The 12,689-nt window shown below is 47.2% G+C and overlaps 1 long non-coding RNA gene across 1 annotated transcript in view; it reads left to right on the top strand.

The window, feature by feature from the left end:
• The first annotated feature begins 6,062 nt into the window (after nt 1-6,062).
• Nucleotides 6,063-12,689, top strand: part of LOC143818221 (uncharacterized) — a 92,491-nt gene continuing 85,864 nt past the window's right edge. Inside the window, exon 1 of the long non-coding RNA XR_013224392.1 lies at nt 6,063-6,189. This is a non-coding gene — a long non-coding RNA (uncharacterized LOC143818221). The remainder of the gene's footprint in view (nt 6,190-12,689) is intronic.

Genomic DNA, 12,689 nt, shown 5'->3' on the forward strand with positions numbered 1-12,689 from the left:
GGGGTAGGAATGACTGCTGGGCTGCGTCACATTACAAAGGAAAGTCCCACCTCTGGGACGGTTTAACAGTGTGAGGGGACTCATTTCATAAGTTTCTAGTTCAGCCTTTGAAATGAGCATAATTAAAAGAGCCACCTTTTCCTTTTGCATTACATTAGTGCTGTACAAGATGGCTCTTTCAGCAACAAACGCCTGGGGTGGGGGTTAAAGGTTCCCTTTCAACTTGCTCCAGTGCATGCTTCGGCCTACACTCTGCTCCTCCTGCTGACCCCGGGCTCTAACACCGCCAGTTGGCCCCCGGAAGTGCTAGCTGCACAGAGAAAAACACCAGCCAATGTGTCAGTGGGGTTCAGCAACGCCAGCTGTTCCCCTGCTGTGTAGCCGGCATCGTGTCCTGCAAACGCCACGCAGACTCAACAGACCTAAAACTGCCTCCAGTGCAGGCTTCGGCCTACACCCTGCTTCCTCTCCTCCTGCTGTCCCTGGGCTCTAACACCGCCAGTTGGTGCCTGGAAGTGCTGGATGCACAGTTAACACTTGCTGCCGTGTTATTGGGGTTCAGTAACGTCAGCTGCTCCCCTACTGTGTGTGCTGCAATACCTCCTATCTGCTCCTCCTGCTGTCCCTGGGCTCCAACACCGCTAGTTGGTGCCTGGAAGTGCTGTCCGCACAGTCAACAGTCGCTCCTCTGTTATTGGGGTTCAGTAACGTCAGCTGCTCCCCTGCTGTGTGTGCTGCAATGCCTCCTATCTGCTCCTCCTGCTGTCCCTGGGCTCTAACACCGCTAGTTGGTGCCCAGAAGTGCTAGCTGCACAGAGAAAAACACCAGCCAATGTGTCAGTGGGGTTCAGCAATGCCAGCTGTTCCCCTGCTGTGTAGCCGGCATCGTGTCCTGCAAACGCCATGCAGACACAAGAGCGGAAATTGAAGGGAACCTGTCCCCCCCCCCAGGCATTGGCATGTATAACAGCCACCTTGTACAGCAGTAATGCTGCATTTGTACAAGGTGGCTCATAAACTTATTCTCCTTGCACACGTGGAACTGAACACGTCTAAAATGTGTCCCCTGAGACCATTAAAACGTCCCCTGGGTGTGACTTTCCTTTGTAATGACACGCAGCAAGCCCGTTGGTAGTGCTGCCCGTCTTCTCACATGATTGTTTGGCTGGCTGCACCTCTGCGGCAGCCCTGCCCGACACAACGCCCCTCGGTGTCATATTTCTTTAGACTGCGAGGGTGTGATTGACGGGCATGACCAGTGCCTATCTTCGCCTGGCACTTATCTCCTTCCGCCTTCTTCACACTGTGCGGCCTCATGGCCGTGGCATGCCATAAGGGATCAGCTGGCGCCGCACAGTCTGAAGCAGGTGTAAGGACGCGTGTGAGAGGCGAACATATGTACTGTGCAAGGCCATGAATCCCAGTCCTGCAGTGTGAATTACTGAAAAGACACTGTGGGGCTGGGATTCATGGGCATCGCGAACCGCACCAGCCGACATCAAATGATGTCAGAAGACGGACAGCGCATGGCCAAGGGATAACGCAATAGCGCAGACTTCTGTACAGCAAAATGCGATGCTCAGGAGGCCGCGCCAAGCACCAAGGTGGTATTTTTGCCAGCTGTGCTGCGTCTCATTAAGAAGGGAACTCCCTCCTCCAAGACAGTTTTGACTGTATAAGGGCCTAAATGTGGTACGTGTTTCATTCAGCGTGTGCAAGGAACAAAATTAAAAGAGCAACCTTTGACTTCGGCAGCATTACTGCTGCCCAAGGTGTGGCTCTTCCAGTTTGTAACACCTGAGGGGGGGTTAAAGGTTACCTTTAAAATTGGTTCAATTAGGCTTCGGCCTACACTCTGCACCCTCTCCTCCTGCTGACCCTGTTTTCTAACACCGCCAGTTGGCGCCCGGAAGTGCTAGCTGCACAGAGCAAAACACCCGCCACTCTGTCAGTGGGGTTCAGCACCGCCAGCTGTTCCCCTGCTGTGTAGCTGGCAACGTGTCCTGCAAAAGCCACGCAGACACAAAGCTGCCGCCAGTGCAGGCTTCGGCCTACACTCTCCTCACTCTCCACCTGCTGACCCTGGGCTCTAACACTGCCAGTTGGCGCCCGGAAGTGCTAGCTGCACAGAGAAAAATACCAGCCAATGTGTCAGTGGGGTTCAGCACCGCCAGCTGTTCCCCTGCTGTGTAGCTTGCAACGTGTCCTGCAAACGCCACGCAGACACAAGAACTGAAATTGAAGGGAACCTGTCCCCCCCCCAGGCGTTGGCATGTATAACAGCCACCTTGTACAGCAGTAATGCTGCATTTGTACAAGGTGGCTCACTAAGTTACTCTCCTTGCACACGCCGAACGCAACACGTCTAAAATGTGTCTCCTGAGACCATTAAACCATCCCTGAGGTGTGACTTTCCTTTGTAATGACAAGCTGCACCCACCTTGGTAGCGCTGCCCGTCTTCTGACATCATTGTTTGGCTGGCTGCACCTCTGCAGCCGCCCTGCTCGACACAACGCCCCTCGGTGTCTTATTTATTTTGACTGCGAGGGTGTGATTGACGGGCATGAGCAGTGCATATCTTCGCCTGTCACTCATCTCCTTCCGCCTTCTCCAGACTGTACGGCTTCATGGCCGTGGCATGCGATAAGGGATCAGCTGACGCCGCACAGTCTGTAGCAGGTGTAAGGACACGAGTGAGAGGCTAACATATTGACTGCGCAAGGCCATGAATCCCAGTCCCGCAGTGTGAATTACTGAAAAGACACTGCGGGGCTGGGATTCATGGGCATCGCGAACCGCACCGGCTGACATTAAATGAAGTCAGAAGACGGGCAGCGGTAACAGCGCAAGGCCAAGGGATAACACAGCCCAGCACCAAGGTGGGATTCTTGACAGCTGTGCTGCGTCTCATTAAGAAGGAAACTCCCGCCTACAAGACAGTTTTGACTGTATAAGGGGCTAAATGTTAAACCTGTTTCATCCTGCGTGTGCAAGATTCAAAACTTAAGGAGCAACCTTTCACTTGTGCAGCATTACAGCTGCACAAGGTGTGGCTCTTCCAGTTTGTAACACCTGAGGGGGGGTTAAAGGTTACCTTTAAAATTGGCTCAATTAGGCTTAGGCCTACACTCTGCTCCCTCTCCTCCTGCTGACCCTGGGCTCTAACACCGCCAGTTGGCACCCGGAAGTGCTAGCTGCACAGAGCAAAACACCCGCCACTCTGTCAGTGGGGTTCAGCACCGCCAGCTGTTCCCCTGCTGTGTAGCTGGCAACGTGTCCTGCAAAAGCCACGCAGACACAAAGCTGCCGCCAGTGCAGGCTTCGGCCTACACTCTGCTACCTCTCCTCCTGCTGACCCTGGGCTCTAACACTGCCAGTTGGCGCCCAGAAGTGCTGGCTGCACAGAGAAAAACACCTGCCAATGTGTCAGTGGGGTTCAGCACCGTCAGCTGTTCCCCTGCTGTGTAGCCGGCATCGTGTCCTGCAAACGCCACGCAGACACAACAGACCTCCAAATGCCTCCAGTGCAGGCTTCGGCCTACACTCTGCTCCCCCTGCTGACCTTTTGCTCCAACACCACTAGTTGGGGCTCTAGGAAGACAAGCTTGAATAGTTCCCCATCCTGGTTCCAGTACCGTCAGCTGGTTCCGGGTAGAGCCTTTGGCTTAGGTGCCTCCTTCTGGGTATCCGAGTTCCACCAACGTCAGGTGGTCCTTGGTAGTGCTTTCAGGCACGGGTACCTCCTGCTTAGTAACCGGGTTCCAGTAACGTCAGCTGGTCCTCGGTAGTTCCATTGGCTCTTGGACCTTCGGCTACCCATCCGGGTTCCAGTACCGTCAGCTGGTTCTCGGCAGTGTCTTTTGCTCTTGTACCTTCTGCTCCCCATCCTGGTTCCAGTACCGTCAGCTGGTTCCGGGCAGAGCCTTTAGCTTAGGTGCCTCCCTCTGGGTATCCGAGTTCCACCAACGTCAGGTGGTCCTTGGTAGTGCTTTCAGGCACGGGTACCTCCTGCTTAGTAACCGGGTTCCAGTAACGTCAGCTGGTCCTCGGTAGTTCCATTGGCTCTTGGACCTTCGGCTACCCATCCGGGTTCCAGTACCGTCAGCTGGTTCTCGGCAGTGTCTTTTGCTCTTGTACCTTCAGCTCCCCATCCTGGTTCCAGTACCATCAGCTGGTTCCGGGCAGAGCCTTTGGCTTAGGTGCCTCCCTCTGGGTATCCGAGTTCCACCAATGTCAGGTGGTCCTTGGTAGTGCTTTCAGGCACGGGTACCTCCTGCTTAGTAACCGGGTTCCAGTAATGTCAGCTGGTCCTCGGTACTTCCATTGGCTCTTGGACCTTCGGGTAGCCATCCGAGTTCCAGTTCCATCAGCAGTTTCTCGGCATTTTCTCAGCCTTCTTGTACCTTCTGCTACATTTCCAAGTTCAAGACCCTAAAGACGATGACCCGGAAGACCACCCCAAAGATGACGACGACACCAGAGACGACAACCACTGAGATGACGACGACCCTGGAGACGATGACCCTGAAGACCACCCCGATGACGACGACTCCGGAGACGACAACCCTGGAGACGACGAGACATGGGAGACCGAGAAGCAGAAGAACAAGAGGCTGCAGAACAAAGAGCAGAAGAACATTAAGCATAACACTAAATATCAGAGCAAAAGATATTATCTAAATTATAAGCAGAAGAAGACTAAGCAGTGTATGGGGGTGAGTCCGTTCCTCCTCGTGGTGCCCCTGGATAAAGCCTGATGCTGCAGGCCAAACTGAACGCGTACAAATCTAACTCTTTTGTGACAGGCAGAACGGAAGGTGTAATCTTCAAACTTTTATAGATAACAACTACGGGAATGCCTGTCACAAATAAGAATATGATGAAGAACTTGAATATGAAGAAGAATAATAGTTAAATAAAAAGAATATGAACAATGTAACAAAAAAAAATTATAGGTAGAAGATGAAGAAGAAGATGAATAAGGTGAAGAAGAACTTGATGTCAAAGATGCTGATGGTGATGAAGAAGAAAGTGTGGGAGAAGTAAAAAAGAGGGTGAAGGGCGTGGAAGTAGTGAAACATCAATATCTGACAAAATAAAAAAAATCTTAACATAGTCAATATCTTTGTAACTCCGAACGTCTTAAATTTTTTTTCAAATTTCTGCTATTCTATTTGATTGGGCTAAACCTCTATGCCTTTAATGTCTCCGCCACGTCCCCCAATACATCCTACATTATTCTTAGTTGTTTTCCTTCATGTAGAATGAACCTACAAGCAAAGAAAGGGTTTATTTTAATTCCGATATTTTCGTCCCATTGACTTGCATTGGTATCGGGTATCGGTATCGGCGAGATCCGATATTTTGCTGGTATCGGCCGATACTTTCCGATACCGATACTTTCCGATATTGGAAGGTATCGCTCAACACTATTGGACACGTTTAAGACTCTGGAAGTCTCCCTATCTATAATTATGTGGTCATTATTGGGTTTCTATCTATCTATCTATCTATCTATCTATCTATCTATCTATCTATCTATCGAAATCCAAAGGATAAGATCACTCCATCTATTACAAAGAACAGAAACATTATCATACTTCATGGCACTCTGTGATGTGTTCACTACCATTATGTCTCTGAAGTGCAAAGCAAACAGTTCCCAAGAAAAAAAAATACCTTTCAAGCCTTAACCATGTAGTCTGGTAATAAAATGCACAGTGCGGCAGAGCTTTTCTTTAGCTGAAATGTTAATTTATGGCTTCAAAATGAATTCAGCGCCTAATTAAAACGTAGACCCAATTTCTTATCTGGAATCAGAAAAACATAAATGTCTCACAATATCCTTTTCCCGAGCATCCGAGACCTCAGACACCAAGGGAATAATGAATTAGATTTGCTTGCAGATACAATTGATAACTGTAGAAATTACCGTGCTGTACATAGAGAGGAGGAGAGGGGGGAGTGGGTTTGAGGGACAGGGAAGAGGGGGGAGGGTCTATAGAGGTCGACTCTATTAAATCTGCAGGAATTGCTACATTTGACACAAAAGCTGCTATCACCCCAAGTCAAATCAAGAATAATATGCTTCGCTGCTCAGGATCACAGGCTGAAATATGTGATTGTCATATTACCTTCAGCAGTAGCCGAAATCAATTTCTTCTGCGAGATGGACAGAAAACCGAAAGGTAGAAAAGGAGAGGTGTAAAGGGGTTATTTTCTCACTTTTGTCTGAAAGCGAAAAGCTGCGTTTTCTACCTATTTCTATATTCTTTATTTTTTTCCTGTGGCTGAAAATGCAACTGTTTTGCTTTGATTTCCAACTGTTCTGCTCCATTTCCAAAACAACATCATTAAACGTAGCATTTCTACAAAAACTCAGTCGATTGGCAATAGAAACAGTCTCTCCCGCTGAGTGTATGTTTCTAAAATGAAAAATATATGTTTATTTTGTAATGTTCTGTAATTTTGTTTCTTAAATGGACAAATTTGTGACGACAGCGACTTGAAAGAAGTCAAATTGGCAACATTAAAAGAATGTAAACCTTATTTCGGCATAATCTAATGACACAGTTTCAGTCTGTGCGAATCTGGGTTGTTGCTGCTCATTCTTGCTTTCCGAAGTCAATACTGTTATAACTTGTAATTAAGCTCAGAGAAGGGATCTTATTTCTGTTGCCATACGGCGGTATAAATCAAAGTGAATGCACTGTAATCTCACGTGCCCCCTCTTCATAGGAAAAATATCTTTTTTTACTTCATCAATTTAACTTTCCATACGTTTCACTAACATTGAGGGTTGAGGGTTCAGAGGAGCACATTCGGCACACAATTTTTCTCTTATGTGAGAAAATTGGTCCGATTATGCTAATCACACTCACACAGAGTGTGATCTAATTTTATTGGAGGTGAAAAAAATAAAGTTTCTACACCTTATCCATTCACTCTGTCCGTGAATATCGAACCGCGCTCAGATGTCATCCAAGTACAGCCTACTGTTTTCCATGGACCCATAGACCTTGTTGGATATGACCCATAGACATGATCGGATAATAATCAAAGTAAAATCTTGCATGCTACGGTTGGACAAGCACACAGCCTCATTAAATAACATAGGGACGAGTGTTATCTGTCAAAATGATGGATAGCACTCATCAGAGTTTTAAAGTCATCTGCATTGATCTTAAAGTTTAATTTTCATTTTTGATATTTTTACCCCCCAAAATAGTTCAAAAACATAATAAAACTAAGTGAAACCTTCATGATATATGAAGATAAAATAAATCAATATGATACAGCAAATTCGAGACGCAGGTTCAGTTAAAATTTATTGCCGTGTGGGCCTGCACGGCAATAATTAAAGGCTGCCATCCAATCAGAGGCTGTCAGCTGACTTCAAAGTGCACATTGCCGGCGTATGACAACATTGTCGGCGTATGACAACATTGTCAAGTATGCCCTTGAAATGTATGGAGGGGAAGTCACTGCTGGACCCCAGCCAGGTAAGAAGAAAGTGTTTGTTTATTTATTATTATTGAGTGGCAAGCCAAAATGTGTTTGAAGTGCAGGCAGGAGACACATGGACCATCTGTCTTCATCCTGCCCCATGTGTCTACATCCTGCCCCATGTGACATGGTGCAGGATCATGGTGCAGGATGGAGACAGATGGGGTAGATAATTATAATCATATCAAAAATTCAAAGACTATGAATAGTATTATTATAAATCAATAAACCCACTGGTCCAAATATTGTGCATTATCAATTGATCTGGAGCTTACATGATATACATATACAGAATATAAATATACCATTTATCAATATATTATAGTACAATCAGATGCAAATATCCTAAGTAACACATTCTGTGATTTTAAGGCAAGTAATAAAGCTGACAATCCAGTCAGCATGATAGCCACCATATATCCATACTAGCTATTGAACCCGTTCTACGCCTGGGTGGCGAGCATTTATATTGGTATATGGTCTCCATCCTGGTATGTGTTGCTTCCATCCTGTGCCCTAATCTTGTCATGTGCTGCTACCATCTTGTACCCCCATCCTGTCATGTGCAGCCCCCATCCTGTTTTGTGTGCCTCCATCTTGTGATGTGCTACTCTCTTCCTGAGCACTCATCCTGTCACATGCTCCCATCCTGTACCCCAATCCTGTAATGTTGTGGTCCCATCCTGTACCCCAATCCTGTCATGTGGTGCTCCCACACTCCACCATAATCCTGTCATGTGCTGCTGCCATCATGCGCCCCCATCCTGTTATGTGCTACTATCTTCCTGAGCCCTCATCCTGTCATGTGCTCCCATCCTACACCCCCATGCTGTCATGTGCTGCTCCCATCCTGCACCCTCATCCTGTCATGTAGTGCTTGCATCCTGCACCCACATGTTGTCATGTGCTGCTCCCATCCTGCGCCTCCATTTTGGTTATGTGCTGCTCCCATCCTGCGCCCCATCCTTTCATGTGCTGCTCTCATCCTGCGCCCCCATCCTGTCACGTGCTGCTCCCATCCTGCACCCTTATCCTGCCATGTGCTGCTCCTATCTTGTGCCCCCATCCTGTCATGTGCTGCTGCCATCCTGCTCCCCCATTCTGTCATGTGCTGCTCCCATCCTGCACCCCCGTTCTGTCATGTGCTGCTCCCATCCTGAGCCCCGATTCTGTCATCTGCTGCTGCCATCCTGCGCCCCCATTCTGTCATGTGCTGCTCCCATCCTACCCCCCCGTTCTGTCATGTGCTGCTCCCATCCTGTGCCCCCATGCTGTCATGCGCTGCTCCCATCTTGAGCCCCCATTCTGTCATGTGCTGCTCCCATCCTGCGCCCCCATTCTGACATGTGCTGCACCCATCCTGCGCCCCCATTCTGTCATTTGCTGCTTCCATCCTGCACCCCCATCCTGTCATGTGCTGCTCCCATCCTGCGCCCCCGTTCTGTCATGTGCTGCTTCCATCCTGCACCCCCGTTCTGTCATGTGCTGCTTCCATCCTGCACCCCCAGTCTGTTATGTGCTGCCATCCTACACCCCCATTCTGTCATGTGCTGATCTATTCTGTCATGTGCTGCTCTATTCTGTCATGTGCTGCTCCCATCCTGCACCACAGTTCTGTAATGTGCTGCTCCCATCCTGCGCCACCGTTCTGTAATTTGCTGCTCCCATCCATATGCCCCATACGCTGCTCCATAAAGGTTGTTGGCCCCCATAAGATGCTCCATAATATATGCCTCATATGCTGCTCCATTATGGTTCATGGCCCCCATAAGATGCTCCATAGTATATGCCTCATATGCTGCTCCATTATGGTTGATGGCCCCATAAGATGCTCCATAGTATTATATGCCCTGTATGCTGCTCCATTATGGTTGATGGCCCCCATAAGATGCTCCATAGTATTATATGCCCTGTATGCTGCTCCATTATGGTTGATGGCCCCCATAAGATGCTCCATAGGATTATATGCCCTGTATGCTGCTCCATTATAGTTGATGGCCCCCATAAGATGCTCCATAGGATTATATGCCCTGTATGCTGCTCCATTATAGTTGATGGCCCCTATAAGATGCTCCATAGGATTATATGCCCTGTATGCTGCTCCATTATGGTTGATGGCCCCCATAAGATGCTCCATAGTATTATATGCCCCATACGCTGCTCCATTATGGTTGATGGCCCCATAAGATGCTCCATAGGATTATATGCCCTGTATGCTGCTGCAATAAAAAAAAAAATAACATACTCACCTATGGTCGGTGGGCGCCGAGTGCCGGGGGCCTGAGCAGGCGGGGACACCTGCGTGCTGTGGGGGTCAGGTGCCAGAGTCGCCGCTGGCTCAGGCCCCTGGCACTTGCTATAGTCACCTGGCCCTGATCCAGCGCTGCGTGCCGCTCTGTCTTACGGGTCCTCTGGCTGTGACTGTTCAGTCAGAGGGCGGCACGCATTAAGCGCGTCATCGCGCCCTCTGACCTGAACGTCACAGGCAGAGGATGTGGAGGATGGAGCAGCACGCATTGGTGGAACGGGACAGGTAAATAGAGCATACTCACCCTCCTGGCACGTCCCTGCTTCTCCGTTGGAGATCGCGGTGTGGGTTCAGTGCTTACGCATACTGCGATCTCCTGGGAGCGTCACTCTGTGGGGTCCAGACTGCGCCGGCGCCTGCGCTTGCGCAGTCTATAAAGGCTTCGGTTTACCAAGATAAATTTGACCGATACTTATATATGGTGTACCACCACAATCACATATATCCAAAAGAGAAGGGATGTACCACACAAAGAGGTATAAAATTTAGAATATTTTATTGAAGATAATTAAAACCAAGAAAATAACAAACACATATTAGAACAAGGGTGTAGAAACAAGGCAGAATGACCCCACAGCAGTTCATATAAAGGTTGAATAACCAAGCACATGCATGCAAAAATAGTTGTGTTATATTAAATATATGGTAAAACTCTATGCAACAGCAGGCTCAGGATTTGTAATAGCACGTGTTGCTATAAGTCCAGTTTATATCAAAAAGGTTCTATACGTATAAATATCATGGCTCAAAGAAATGTGTAGATCAGTACCATAGGGGATGTATTGCACATATGTATATACTGGATAAATCAAAATAAATAACCACACCAAAAGGTAAATGGCAAACTGATAAAGTGTCAGTGCAAATCCAGAATTAACCACAAGTTATAATGCCCATATACCAGTGTATATGCAAGAGCATGCAAGTACTAAGTGTACATTACTAAGCATAGGCCTGTGAGCAAACAGAGGGACAAATAGGAAAATAATAATAAATCAGAGCACTAGATATCACATAACTACATGCTGATAAGAGGACTGACGTGTGGGAATGAACCCCGACGCGCGTTTCGCAACGTAGCTTCTTCCTGGGGGTCGTGGTAACATGGGGAACACATTGCAAACCTTTTATATGCGGCGGTTGTCTCGGCGCTTAGCGTCCATCAGACACAGAACAGGAAGCGGTGGGTACGGCGTCCCACGTCATCCAGTCCCGCCCACCTCCGACGCGTCAGAGGAGTGAGGAACAGGACGACGCTGTAGGACACGCTGCCACAGCAACCCGAAATGGCCGACGGGCGCAAGCGCACTGCGCTGCAGCAAGGAAGCAGATAAAAAAGAGTACTAGATGTACGAAACAGACCGGATGTCGTGCACAGCCGAAGAAAAAAAAGTGTAAACGGTGCACAATAAATAATGTAGCACCACCATAAACTAAGGAGGATACGCTTACAATCCAAGAGTAAAAGTGCAAGTATATCAATCAAACCCATAAAAAAATACGTGCCAATAAATATATGTGATTTCGGACAGAGTGACGCTCCCAGCGTTATATTATAGATGTTGCTTTTATAAGTACAACACCATCCCAAAAGTAATACAGGTCCTAACCTAGGAATGTAACCATCTGTAAACCTGATATTAAACCACCACTATCGCAAATATCTTATTACCAGGGATTAATTCATTACTTGATTAGTGCAAGTGTAGCGGATGGTGCTGGCCAGGGATGCTTGTGAAGGAGCTGTGGTTTCCCGTGATTGGTTATCGTCCAGGGTATAATAGCGCATGCGCACAGGATACCGCTTCCCCGTGGTAAAAGAGACTTCCGGATGATGCTTACTGGAACGCACTGCGGTCAAAAGTGTGAGCACCTCCGGAAGTCAGAAGGAACCGGGCCTCGCGTATGCGCAGTCCTGGTAAAAGGAAATATCCATACGATATGGGGCAGAGGAATATAGTGGCAGTATAAAGAGGAACAAGCAAATCTATATTAAACGAGGAAGTGCCCTACTAAATAAATAATAAATGGTGAATAAAATAATTTATAATAACGGTAAGGCAGTGAAGGGAAGTGAAGGAAGGAGGTGAAAAAGGGATAAGAAAAAATATTTTTATTAATTAAGAAGAATCATAAATAGTAGTTTAAAATGTGTATATATAATGCTGAAGAAGTTAGTTATATGTACAGTTATAATGCATATCCCATTTTAACGAAAAACTATATATAATTATTGTCTATCAATCATATGAGCAAGGATCAAATATACAAAGGACATTTCACATTTCTATTTTCATATTTTCTTTCCCTGTTCCCCTTCCTTCTTCTTTTTCAACTTTCCAAATGGAGGATTCCTGGTAGAAGGACTAGTTCTACTGCCACTAATTATTATTAAGAAGAATACCGTGTCACGAACGTTTCTAGAATGAATAGTGAAAAACAATTTAAAACCTAAAATAAAAATAATAAAAACATGGAATAAAAACAATGAGGGAATATTAATAGAGGAACCCCAAATCCTGAAGGAATCCCCTCCAAAACAGAAACTACTACAGACAGGAATTAAAACTGAAGTTCTCATTAAGATCCAAGAGTCCCAAGGTGAAAAATCCATCTGCTCTCATATTGAGCCAAAATTTTGCCTAAAGCCCGCCTCTAATGCCAAGGCTATGGCTATGTATGTGATCTGGTTATGATAACTGTTAATGTGTGATTGGTGAGGACATGGTGCAGAAGTGGAATTTTTCAAAGAGAGGGTGATGGGACTGTGGATGATTCGAGGGGTGGAGCCTGGGCAGAATCTCAAGTGGGCCCGAAATTTTGCCAGTATGGGGCCCCAAAATTCCCAGTGGCAGCCCTTCCGGCTTCTCTCAA

The sequence above is a fragment of the Ranitomeya variabilis genome, chromosome 3 (assembly GCF_051348905.1).
Source record: "Ranitomeya variabilis isolate aRanVar5 chromosome 3, aRanVar5.hap1, whole genome shotgun sequence".
Classification (NCBI taxonomy): Eukaryota; Metazoa; Chordata; class Amphibia; order Anura; family Dendrobatidae; genus Ranitomeya; species Ranitomeya variabilis.